The sequence below is a fragment of the Amborella trichopoda genome, chromosome 6 (genome assembly GCF_054954075.1).
Source record: "Amborella trichopoda isolate Santa Cruz 75 chromosome 6, AtrichopodaSantaCruz75HAP2 v2.0, whole genome shotgun sequence".
In the NCBI taxonomy this organism is placed as follows: Eukaryota; Viridiplantae; Streptophyta; class Magnoliopsida; order Amborellales; family Amborellaceae; genus Amborella; species Amborella trichopoda.
The window spans coordinates 10,053,659-10,065,479 of record NC_142341.1 but is presented as its reverse complement, the minus strand read 5'-3'; positions in this window follow the sequence as shown (position 1 = coordinate 10,065,479).

The following is an 11,821-nucleotide window of genomic DNA, read 5'->3' as shown; positions in this document are numbered from 1 at the left end:
CCCCATTTACAGCAACAAATACTCACTACATAACATGTTTGATTCCCAATTTCAATAACTGACGATCCACTATAGCTCAAATGACTATCCATTATACATTAAGTAATCATTACCACTTAGAGAAAATGGTGCATGTCTACTAACCCACAAGGTAGAACATGAATTAACTACTACACTACTAAGAGAGAGAAGCTAGGAGGTAGGATTGCCGTTAGTTAAACAAGTAGTTTGAATTACATTCAACACACACTCCCTTGTTTAAAACTAGTTTAACTATGAGTGATTCATGCAACTTGCAGAATATCTCTTTTAGGAGTGCTTTTGTGAAACCATCAGCAATTTGGTCCTCCGTGTTGCAATACTGAAACTTGCTATCTCTTCTTTCCACGAGCTCTCAAATAATATTAAGATGAATTTATTTAGATTTCGTCATCCAACAAAACATGTGAAATTTTGTCATTGTAATGGATGATTTATTTTTGCAGAATGTGCTTATGGTTCTTTCTTGTTTTCCGTTCAAGTCGAATAAGATTCTAATTAGCCCCACATTTTGGCATGACGCACTTGTGGCAGCGATGTGTTTGGTTTTGGAACTAGAAAGAGCAACAAATGTGCTTGTCATGTCATCTGTACATCCTGTGAAGTCAGTATTAGTATAAGATACAGGCATATAAAGTTATCGACATGATAATATCTGATCCCAAAATTCAATATTCCATCGACATATAATTCGGACACTCTTCGCTGCATGAAGACGGGGCTTACTTGGATTGTACATAAATCTAGAAAGCATACTCCTAACAAATATTTTATCTGGATTTGTACAACTGATATAAATCAACCCACCAATCAAATTTCTATATTCTTCAATACTGGTTTTCTCCACCAGCCATCTAATATGAGCTTTTCATTTGTATTCATGAGATTTTTTGTTGGCTTACAATTCGGCATACCAACCGTTTTCAATAGATAACATAGATATTTTTCTTGACATAAGTAACATCCATGAGAGTCTTGAATAGCTTTAATTCCCAAAAAATAGTGTAGAATATCCAAGTCTGTCATTTCAGACTTTGGCATCATATTTTTCTTAAATTCATTTATCAAACCCAAAGAATTGACTATAAATATCATATCATCAGCATATGGGTAAGCTATGAGAATTTCATCCATACCTTGTGCTTTAACATAGGTTGGCTCATCTACTTTTCTTAAAATTGTTGTCAAGGAAATATTGTCAAGTTTTCTATTGGACTAAGTAGTGAATTTTCATATTAAATCTACTTGATTCCAATAGCTTCTTTCTATCGGAGCAGGTCGACTGATGCAAAATCAATTTTGATGGATAAATCACTCTCTTTATAGCTGCATCTTCAAATCCAAACAAAGCGTGCAAATTCACATGATTGATAAATATCGATAGGACTCCTTAGTCCCCTTGGAGGTGACTCTGAAAATTCTGTTTGCGATGTAGATGGGCTTGCAGGAGCACTCGAAGATCCTTCCTCTTCTACAAGTACAACATATTTTTCTACACCACTTTCCCAATTCCAAGAATCATCATTCTCATTAAAGATAACATCTCGATTTACAATTAACTCATTTTTAGCATGATATAAAGTCTACATCCTTTTGTTTCATCACTATGTCTAACAAAAGTGCATTTTGTACTCTTATCATCTATCAATTTCCTTTTTTCTAAAGGAATATGAGCATACACTGTAGAGCCAAATATCTTTAGGTTCTCACATTCAGTTTCCTCCCATACCAAGCTTCATATGAAGTTTGGCCTTTGAGTTTTTTTTGTAATAACAACTGATTAGATAAACTTTAGAGTCAGAGCTTCAGCCCAAAAAGTCTTTGGAAGTCCTTCATGCACCTCATAGCCCTCACAATTATCAAATTCTCACACTCAGTGGCTTCATTTGGTTGTGGACTGAAGCTTGTTGTGAGTCCTCTATGAATTCCTGCATTTTTGCGAAGCATAAAAATGCATTATTTTATCACCCTTCATATGATAAGTTCAATTACTAAGATACCAAATATTTTCAGCAAGCTCAACATTTTCATTAAGACATAAGTGAAACAAATTTTCTTTCCAACTTTTCATCATTTGTTTTCTCATCATAAAAATTTGCCCAATCTTGACCTATACCAGTAGTCATTCTTGCGAAGAGTCTTAGGTTTATATGAAGAGACTCAATGTCCATTAAACATATGATTATACATACTTATCTTTTATAGACAAATTAAATATGACAACAATAGAATAAATCCTACATACCTAAACCATACCCAAACTTACCATAAAGTACATATACTCTACCAACCCTTCCCATATGTGCCAATTGCAATATATACTTTTTATATTAACCCAATAGACAATATACACACTCTCCCTCAAACTTAAGATGCTAGAGAGAGCAATTGGAGTTTGAACACTAAGTTGTGAAAATGAGCAGTTGGATCTTCAAGTGTATAGCATGATCAGTAGATGCAGTGGTTGCCATGGTCAGATTGCTTGATCAACAAGCACAGAAAGCAGCGGCGGATCAACATGCCTATGGCCTTAGGAACTGAGGGCCATATCAGAGTAAGCTTGTTCAATTAGACAAATTCATCGAGACAACTGAATGAACAAATTGACACTTGAAAGAGACAACAGAACTCGGTTTGGATTCGAGACAGATTCAGTTGCTCGCAGACCAGAACAGACATGATCGAGTAACAGGACAACAAACTCGATAAAATAACACGAAAATGAAATAAATTTTTTTTTTTTTTTTTTTCAATTTTAGAGGGTTGATTTTAAAAAGAGTTTCGGTTATGATTTTAGATCTGGAGAAGGAGCTTCAAACTGAGTCCAAAGACTTTTAGTGAGTTTTTTTATTTTTTTTTGAGACGATTGTCCGAGGCTGTTTTTCAAACCGTAAAAAGATGGTTCACCGTGAAAGGAAAGAGAAACCTAAGCAAAGATGAGGAGAGAGATAGACGTCATGAAAACAAGAGATCTGTGAATATGACAAGAAGAGAACAATGGATACCAAAAAAAACCAGAAGAGAAAAACCCAATAAGAAAGTGGTTCAAAAGCTCACGCACTCCTAGAAGACAAAGACCCAATTCATATTTTCTCTCTCTGCCCGGATCTCACACCCCAGTGAAAAGGCGACATGTGAAGATTTCTTTGCTTATGGCAATTTCTCTCTCCAGGAGAAGAGTGATAGAAATTTGTTGCGACAAAAAATTCAAAATATAGAATAAAAATGATTCTGCACAAATGAATAGATCTTTCACCCAATAAAGAAAATTTCCACTAATGCATGCATTCAATATGGTAAACAAAACAGAAGTACAATCAAATAGTATGGACACTCATTTTTGAGGTTATGCGTACCTCTTTTGCTTATCCCGGAAAAAATTTATAACTACGGATGCATTTCAAAAATCGATCGAAAGAGGTTTTTTTAATGTTAAAAAATCATCTAATTGATCATCTCATCTCGGCATTGAGATGTATGGCTATGAAAAAAAAAAAAGATTTTGAGTCCTAAAAATAGTGCATCGTACAACACATTATCTGGACCGTTCATTTTCGAGAATTTTATATGTTTATAGATCTATTTGATTTTAATCATTTTAGGAGTTTAAAATTTTATAATTTGATATGAAAATAGATTTTGAGATAATCCTATGAATATTTTACATCAAAATTATATGTTATGATAAATTTGTAATTGATTTTAATTATTTTTGGAGTTTAAAATTTTATAATTTGATATAAAAATAGATTTTGAGATAATGGTATGAATAGTTTATATCAAAATTATATATTATGATAAAATTTGAAAGTGGCCTCAATTAGATTGTTTAAGGTTACAACACACCATTTACCGATATTACCGATATCATTTGTTTTGGTCCGATGATTGATACATGAGGGCCCTTTTGTAGAACTTTGAACCGCCTCTAGTGAGCGCTTAGAGCAACCGCCATCTCTGGACGGTTTTCTTACTTGATTAGAGAGCAAGCGCCTTTGAACCTTGCATTTGTTTTGATCACCGCTTTGTCTTTTTACGCACCGTGTCGACGATTGGTTGAAGAGTGATGGGACAAATTACTTTTTTAACAAAGAAGACAAAGTGTTGTAGGAAAATATTTAAGAGACTTGGCAAGTCCGTGGAGTAGTAATGGGGTACATTCCAAGCGCGTGGCGCAAGACGTGAGAGGTTGCAACTATTTACAGTGGCTCAGGCTCAATCTCAAGCTCAGGCTCAGGCTCAGGCTCAGGCAGTACCGTGACCAAACAACAGCAACAACAGCATCCGGCAGCGGGCAGCAACGTAAAATGACTAGAAATCTGTTTCACGAGTAGAATGATCCTTAAACCACTAGAATATACAGCAGCCGGAATGCAACAGATGTCGTGTCGATCCGTTGTAGCGATTTTCTGCACAAGCCTCAATATCAAGACTTGCATATTGCTGAAGATTTATCTTTAAAATCTACCTAGCTCTGATTAGCCTCGTCTTGGATAACAAAAAGTGACAGCAGAGCAGGATCCAAGAAAGAATTCCATAAAGAAAAATAGATATTAACGATTACTCGCCCACTGTCCCTTCCAAAATATCGGCCTTTGAAGATATAAATCCCAGATCCACGGATTCCTCAACATCGAGTTGGTAAAAAAAGCCGAATTACAATCCAATCATGTATGATTCAAAAAAAATCATGGAAAACCTTTTGCTTGTTTATACTATTTGTTTCTTTTTCTGCGGGAATTACTTGTATCCCACTATCTCATTACCATTATTAGATTAGAGAGTCGAAAATGTCTCGACAGAGAGACATATCCGAGAGTCGAAACATGAGTCAACAGAAAGTCGAAACACGACTCGACAGAAGTTGTATCGACTGAATCAGCAATAGAATCGACGACAGTGTTTTAAGGACGAGGAATGGACGCAGCTAAGATCTAGCACTGATACCATGTGAATGTGAAGAGTATCAGGTTTCTCTGAAAGGACTCGTTGGTGTTGGTATTCTTTTTGGTTGTATCTTTGCTTTTGCTTATCCCCATGGATTCTTTAGATCAGAAGCTCCTCAAACACAGCAGCACAGGACTTCTTTTCGTGTAAACGATTTTGCTGTAGAATTTTTTGCTGGTTTAGATTAATCTGCATGTTGGGATCACGCTGAAGATTTCAGATTTCATGGTGCCTCTTCTTCATAGTGTTTCTGCAACTCTATGATATAGGATTCCTCTAGAATTTCTATGGAAAGGTGATGAATTTAGGGGAATAATTGAATCTGATAAGGTTAGTGTATAGAGAGATTGATTTTCCTAAAAAAAAGAAAAAAAAAAAAGAAGATGAAAAAAACAACGAAATTTCCTGCCTCACTTCATGAATAACTCTTTAAATTGTTATTTCTGGTCTGTTTACTACAATTGTCACATTGTCTTGTTTCTTATCTGTAATTTGTTCATTATATTATAATAATTGATTATATTTTGTTAAATTTCCAAATTTGCATGATTTGGCATAACATCAAATTTCGTAGAACCATGATTTTGCCTTGAATTGCCCTCACTGGACCTCAGTGCATTAGAATTTGGGAGTGTCATGAATTCTTGTTTTACCCAGTCCTCACCTTCTCTCTTGATCTGTGACTTTTGAGTCACCCAAACTAGAAATAGATAAACAACGAACAAAATTTTGAGTCCATTTTCAATGTATGAAACTGCTGGTCTCATTTTGATTACATTCAAATACATTTTTTGGCACAATGGCAATGGATTAGACCTTCCTTTAAAGTTTTGATTGCGATGTTTGTTATTGTGCACGTTTAAGCTAAAACAGAAAATGGTTTCAGTGGTACCAAGTTACCAACTAAACTTGTTCTTCCTCTTATCAAAAGAACACCAATCCCAATCCAAAGCAATAACAAGAGGGATTGTGATGCAATTATGTGGAGATATTTCACATTGAGCATCATTGGTGGGTTCAAATATTTCATTTGGGGGGCTTGCAATTTTCTAACCTTGGACACTGAGTTATTTTTTATAAAGTTAACTGGTATTAACAAGAAAAGAGTAAGTTACAAGAGATGGGTGTAGCAGGCCTTACAAAAAAAGGGTACCACCCCGTAGGCAAAGGTAAAAATACCTTTAGTAAAGCCAAAAAGAGGCCGCTATTGACAACAACACGTTGGCAAAGCAAAAACACCGAAGGGTTTATAGAGCACTCTGTTTACATGTATGCAGTACACACAAAAGGAAAAAGAGCAAGAAAACAACAGTGGCCTGAATGAACGCAGGATTACTGAAGGGCTATATGGTCAGAGAGGTTAGCTCCATCATTTGCCAGTAGGTACGCCAGACGTAGGTATCCTAACAATTGTGGTAAAGGATCAGATGCCAATTGTTAGAAAAGTAGATGAAGGAATTCCTGCGAACTCTTTGGAATTGGTTGCCCAGAAAGTGACCATAGAGAAGATTTTATGGAGTACCAGGGGCTGTTGGTAACTTCCCCTGAAAATTCTATGGTTCCTTTTGTTCCAAATGACCCAAAGTAAGGCTGCCGTGGTTGTTTTCCACATAGTTATGCCGGCTTTCGGCCATAGTGCAACGAAGTCTATGGCTTGTAGATTAGGCACAGAGGGTGGGGTGACCCATTGGACGCCGAAGAGATCTAGGATATTATTCCATAAGAAACTCGCTTGTTCGCAGTAGATGAAGAGGTGTGCATTGGTTTCCTCCTTGGTAAGCCACATGATGCACCTATTAGGGGTGTGGACCCCTCTCTTTTGCAGTTGATCTACCGTCAAGGCTCTTTGGTAGCAAGCTAACCAATTAAACAGTTAGACTCTTTGGGGGGCTATAGATGACCAAGCTTTAACATGAACAATAGCGGTGGTTTGAGCCACACTATGGGGTTGGGTGAGTGTTTTATAGAAAGAGGCCACCGTGAAGCAGCCAGAGGGGGATGGAGTCCATACTAAGGAATCATTACCAGTAGGAGGTAAGTTGCACTCATGTAAGGCTGCTAAAAGTTGGTTGAAGGGAGGTACCTCAGCTTCAAAGAGATTTCGTCTGAAGGATGGGTTCCAAATTCGTTTCGTTCCCAAAAGAACCATTTCCTCGGACACCTTAGAATGGAGAAGAGGGAAGGGTAAAGTTTCTTGAAGGGGGTATGACCGAACCAAAGATCTGACCAGAATTTAACCCTGGCCCCTTCTCTTGCATGCAATCTAGTGAACTTTATGAAAAGTTTGAGGGAATGGTTTATGGAATTCCAAAAACCAGAAGCTCTGTTTCAACGTGTTTCTTGTGGTACCCAAGACGAGGTCGGCATATGATACTTGCTACGAATCACTTGGGCCCACAGCGCGTCTGACTGAGTGGCTAGATGCCACCACCATATCCCAAGCCGAGCCAGGTTATGCTTTCTAAGGGATTTGATACCCAGCCCCCCTTGAGATTTCGGTCTACAGACTTTGTCCCACGATAAGAGATGGAACTTAGTTTTTCTGGTTGTCCAGACCAAAGGAAGTTTTTGGATACCTGTTCTAATCTATGGGCCACAGAGGCAAGGATATGGAACATGGACATAAGATAGACATGGATGTTGGCAAGGGTTGCATTTATCAGGGTTCTACGTCCTGCCATGGAAAGGAATCTACTCTTCCACCCGGCTAAGCGTTTATCCACCTTTTCAATAACGTTAGACCATAGGTTCCTTTTGGGTTTACCAATTTCTAGTGGTAGACCTAGATAAGTATAGGGGAGGTTCTCTATTAAGCAAGGCCAACTTGGAATAAGAGATCTGATATGGTTAGGCGTTAAATCAACTCCCAACATTTTGGATTTAGGCATGTTTATTTTGAAACCAGTAGCCTCCTGGAACATCTTAGGAATATCCTACGATTTTTGACTTCAGTGGGGTGAGAATCTAGCAAAACGAGTGTGTCATCTGTGAACTGCAGATGGGAAACTACAGTCCCTTGAGAGGAGCTCATGAAACCAGAGATTAGGCCTGCTTGAAATAAGCGGGTAGGGGATCTGCTGAAGACCTCAGAAACAATGGTAAAAAGAAAGGGGGAGAGAGGGTCTCCTTGTTGAAGTCCCCTGGAGGCAGGAAAGAAGCCTTTTGGGGAACCGTTAATAATAACTGAGAAGTGGGGGCTGAAGTAGCATCCTTTCACCCACTTCCTTCAGATATTTTCAAAACCCATTCTAAGGAGAACTTGGTCAAGTAGCAACCATTCGATATGGTCATAAGCTTTCTCCCAGTCGATCTTGAAGATAAGGCCTAGTTTCTTGAGACTGCGTCTAGAATTGATACATTCATGTGCCACGACTATCGCGTTCAGAATTTGCCTGTCTTTGATGAAAGAAGTTTAGGAGGGGGAGATAACAGAAGGGAGGACTTTTTAAAGCCTAGTAGCCAACACCTTGGATAGGATCTTGTACGAGGAATTGATGAGGCTTATAGACCGAAAGAGTTTTAGTTCATCAGCTCCTCGTACTTTGGGGATCAAGGGAATAAAAGTAGCGTTCATCACCTCGTGAATAATTCCCCTGGAGTGAAATTCTTCAAAGAAAGATAGGATGTCTTGTCGGAAGGTGTTCCATAAGGTTTTAAAAGGCACTATGGGGTAGCCATCGGGTCCAGGGGCCTTATCATTGGCAAGGTTGTTGATGGCGGATAGAATTTCAGCCTCAGAGAAAGGTCTTTGGATCCAAAGTTGCCTCAGTGAAAGGTCTTTGGATCCAAAGTTTGGATTGGGCTGAGATAGAAGGGAAATTCTGAGAAGTCATCCTAGATCTGCGGACCTGGGGGACCGTAAATAAATTACGAAAGTAATCTAGGATAGCTATCTTGATGTCACCCTTATCAGTAAGAAGAACATTATCCTTTTTTTGGGTGGAGATGGTGTTGTCCCTTCTCCTGCAATTCACAGTTCGGTGAAAGAAACTAGTGTTTAGATCTCCTGCTTTGAGCTATTTGACATGAGATCTCTGTTACCAAAACAGTTCTTCTTTTTTAAGATTGGCAAAGTAATCCATACGTGCAGAAGATCTAGAGGTTGACTCTTGCTAGGTCAATAGTCAGGTTTCCTCTAGGATGTCCAAAGAATGGATAACTTGGAGAAGGGAATTTTTGATTAGGGTGTAGTTACCAGGGCGAGTCGAGCTCCAGTGTTTCAGTGCAACTTTAAGAAGTTGAAGTTTTGTTTGAAACATGTACCAAGTGTGGAAAAAGAGTTCCTCCATACAAGGTTCAACTCTAGGAGGGAGACCTCTTGCAGCCACGCCAGTTTGAATCTGAATTGTTTCGGGCCTCTATGCACTACGACTGTGTCTAAGATAATAGGGTAGTGGTCAGAGGTGGTTTTGGTCAGGGTGGAAGCATGAGATCTAGGAAAAGCTTTCTTCCAATCAACAGAGAAAAGAAATTTATCTTGCTTTGAGCAGTTGAGTTGTTGTGCATGGTTGGACCATGTGAATCTATTCCCTTGGATAGGATGTCTATGAGCTCATTGTGAGATATGAAGTCTGAGAAGGCCTGCATACCTCTTGGATTGGAAATGGGAGTGTTTCTTTCTTGAGCCTAACAAATAATATTGAAATCCCTCGCCCCAGGCACTAGCAGGGGTGGGGAAGGGAGGCAATTTGATCAAGTTCTAACCAGAATTGGCCCTTGAGAGCGTCGTTGTTTGGGTCATACACTCCTATGAATTTCCAGTTGAAACTGTCTGAGGATCTAGAGAGGAGGATGGTTAGCAGGGTCTACGACCCCAAACCTGCCTGATTTGCTGGAGGGTAGGATTAGGCATTTTTGTTTTTGAAAGGGCTAAAATGGTAGGTAAGAATGTTGCAGTCAAGTCTATGACTGTTGATTTTTTCTGAGGCTGACCCAAGCCTCTAATGTTCCAAGGCAAGAGCTTCATGGACGTAGGTTATGGGGTGGGAACTCTCTTGGAGGAGGTCAATCTAGGTGACCTTCTCGGGTGCTCAGTGGGACAGGTCCACTGAAGAGAGTGGTTACGATCTGAATGAGCGAAGGAAGAAAAAAGATTAACAATCTCCCTATGACCATTAGGTCCCACCTTCATGCGGCTATGAGCGTCGGCCTGGATAAAGCGGTGCGCTGGTCCCTCAGGTCCTTCATATTCGAAACCCATAATCTTATAGATGTTCTTTATCTTATTCAGGTCTCTCTTGTTGTCATCATCATTTTGACTGCCTACAGTTGGTCCTTGATAGGTGGACTTCACTGTGCTCTGATCATCGACATCAACCGTAAGCTCGTTAGGGCTGGAAACTGCTAGAGACGAGTTAGTAGGTTCGACTACAGTGAGTTAGTCGGTGCCAATAGGGTTCAGAGCAGAGGAGGGTGGAGAAGGGATGTCTATAGAAACAACCATGGAAACCGCAGGTGAGGAGAAGGACGAGGAGGCGGTATCCAGGGGAGGCAGGGGAGAAACAAGGCTAAGTGTGGCAAGAGGTAGCGCATGGTTCCTCAGAGAGAGATAGTGGGAGCAAGGGGGAGGAAAAGAGAGGTGGGAGGGAGGTATAGATAGAAAAAGAGGGGTTGTGCACCAACGACAAGGAGGGGAAGAGGAGAGAGGAAGAGGCGAGTGGGGTTGAGGGTGGAAGAGCACCTCTGGGGGGAATAGAGCGAGGTTGCGCAGCAGGAAGGTAGGGCAGATACTGATGCAGGAAAACTTTCGAGGGATCCGTTGCCCAAAAAATAGCAGGGGGAGGGGGACATGCGAGAAACATGTTTGCTTGCTGGACGTTGATCAAGCGGGGCAAGAAATGGATATATGGAGAGACAGAGGCGGCAACATCTTCAGGTGGAGGCAGAGAAGGATCATTGGAGAGGATTGTGTCCACTCCAAAAGGGTAAAGGGCACTATCCATGACAACATGGGGTATGGGAAGGGGGGGTAAAGATGGGGAGAAAGGGGAGGCGTGAAGAGGGTGAAGGAGGAAAAGGCAAGGGAAAAGGGAGTAAGACCAAGAGGGCTGTGGGGGAAAGAGGGGTACGGGGTGAGAGAACAGAGGAGGGGAGGGGAATAAAAAGAGGATCAAAGCCGAAAGAGAAGAGAGCAGGGAGGAGGGGGGGCAGGGGTGGGGGCAAAGTGAGGGCTGGACAGATGCGAGATTAACGTCACAGGGAGCAAGGGGAAGAGGGGGAAGAGGGCGGAGGGGTGGGGCATGGGGAATGGGGAGGGGAGGGTAAGGGATGGGGTGAAACATCAACAGGGGGGCACGTGTCACAAGGAGAGGGGATAGGGGTGAGGCTCGAGGTCGGCACAAAGCGCGGAGAGCCGTCAAGCGCTGGGGGAGGGGAGGGCGGGAGCCCTTCTGACGAGGTCGGTGGCAGCAGAGGACGCTGACGAGCCGACATGCTTAGAGACGCGTGGCAAGAGGGCGGCGGGGATAGCAACGAGAGGGACGGCTCGTTTATAGCAATGTGGTCCATGTGGTCTGTCGAGGGAGGCTGGGGCAGAAGAGGAAGAGGAGGTGTCCCATCACCTGCCACTTGGTCAGAACTAGGGGGCGATAGGGGGCAGGTGAATGTTGGACAAGGCAAGGAAGGTCCAGCGGATGGAGTGGAAAAAAAACCCTGTTGGACAAGTTGACAAAAAGGAGCAAGCAGGTCAAGGTCCGGATTAGAGAGGGAGGGGTTTACGTCTAGAAGGGGTGGGCTGCAGGGGGAGTGGAGAAGGAGGGGCCGGGCAGTTAGTCTCAACCCGAGGAAGACCATTTAGTAGAGAACATCAGTGTGGCGAGTTGTGACGACCTGACTT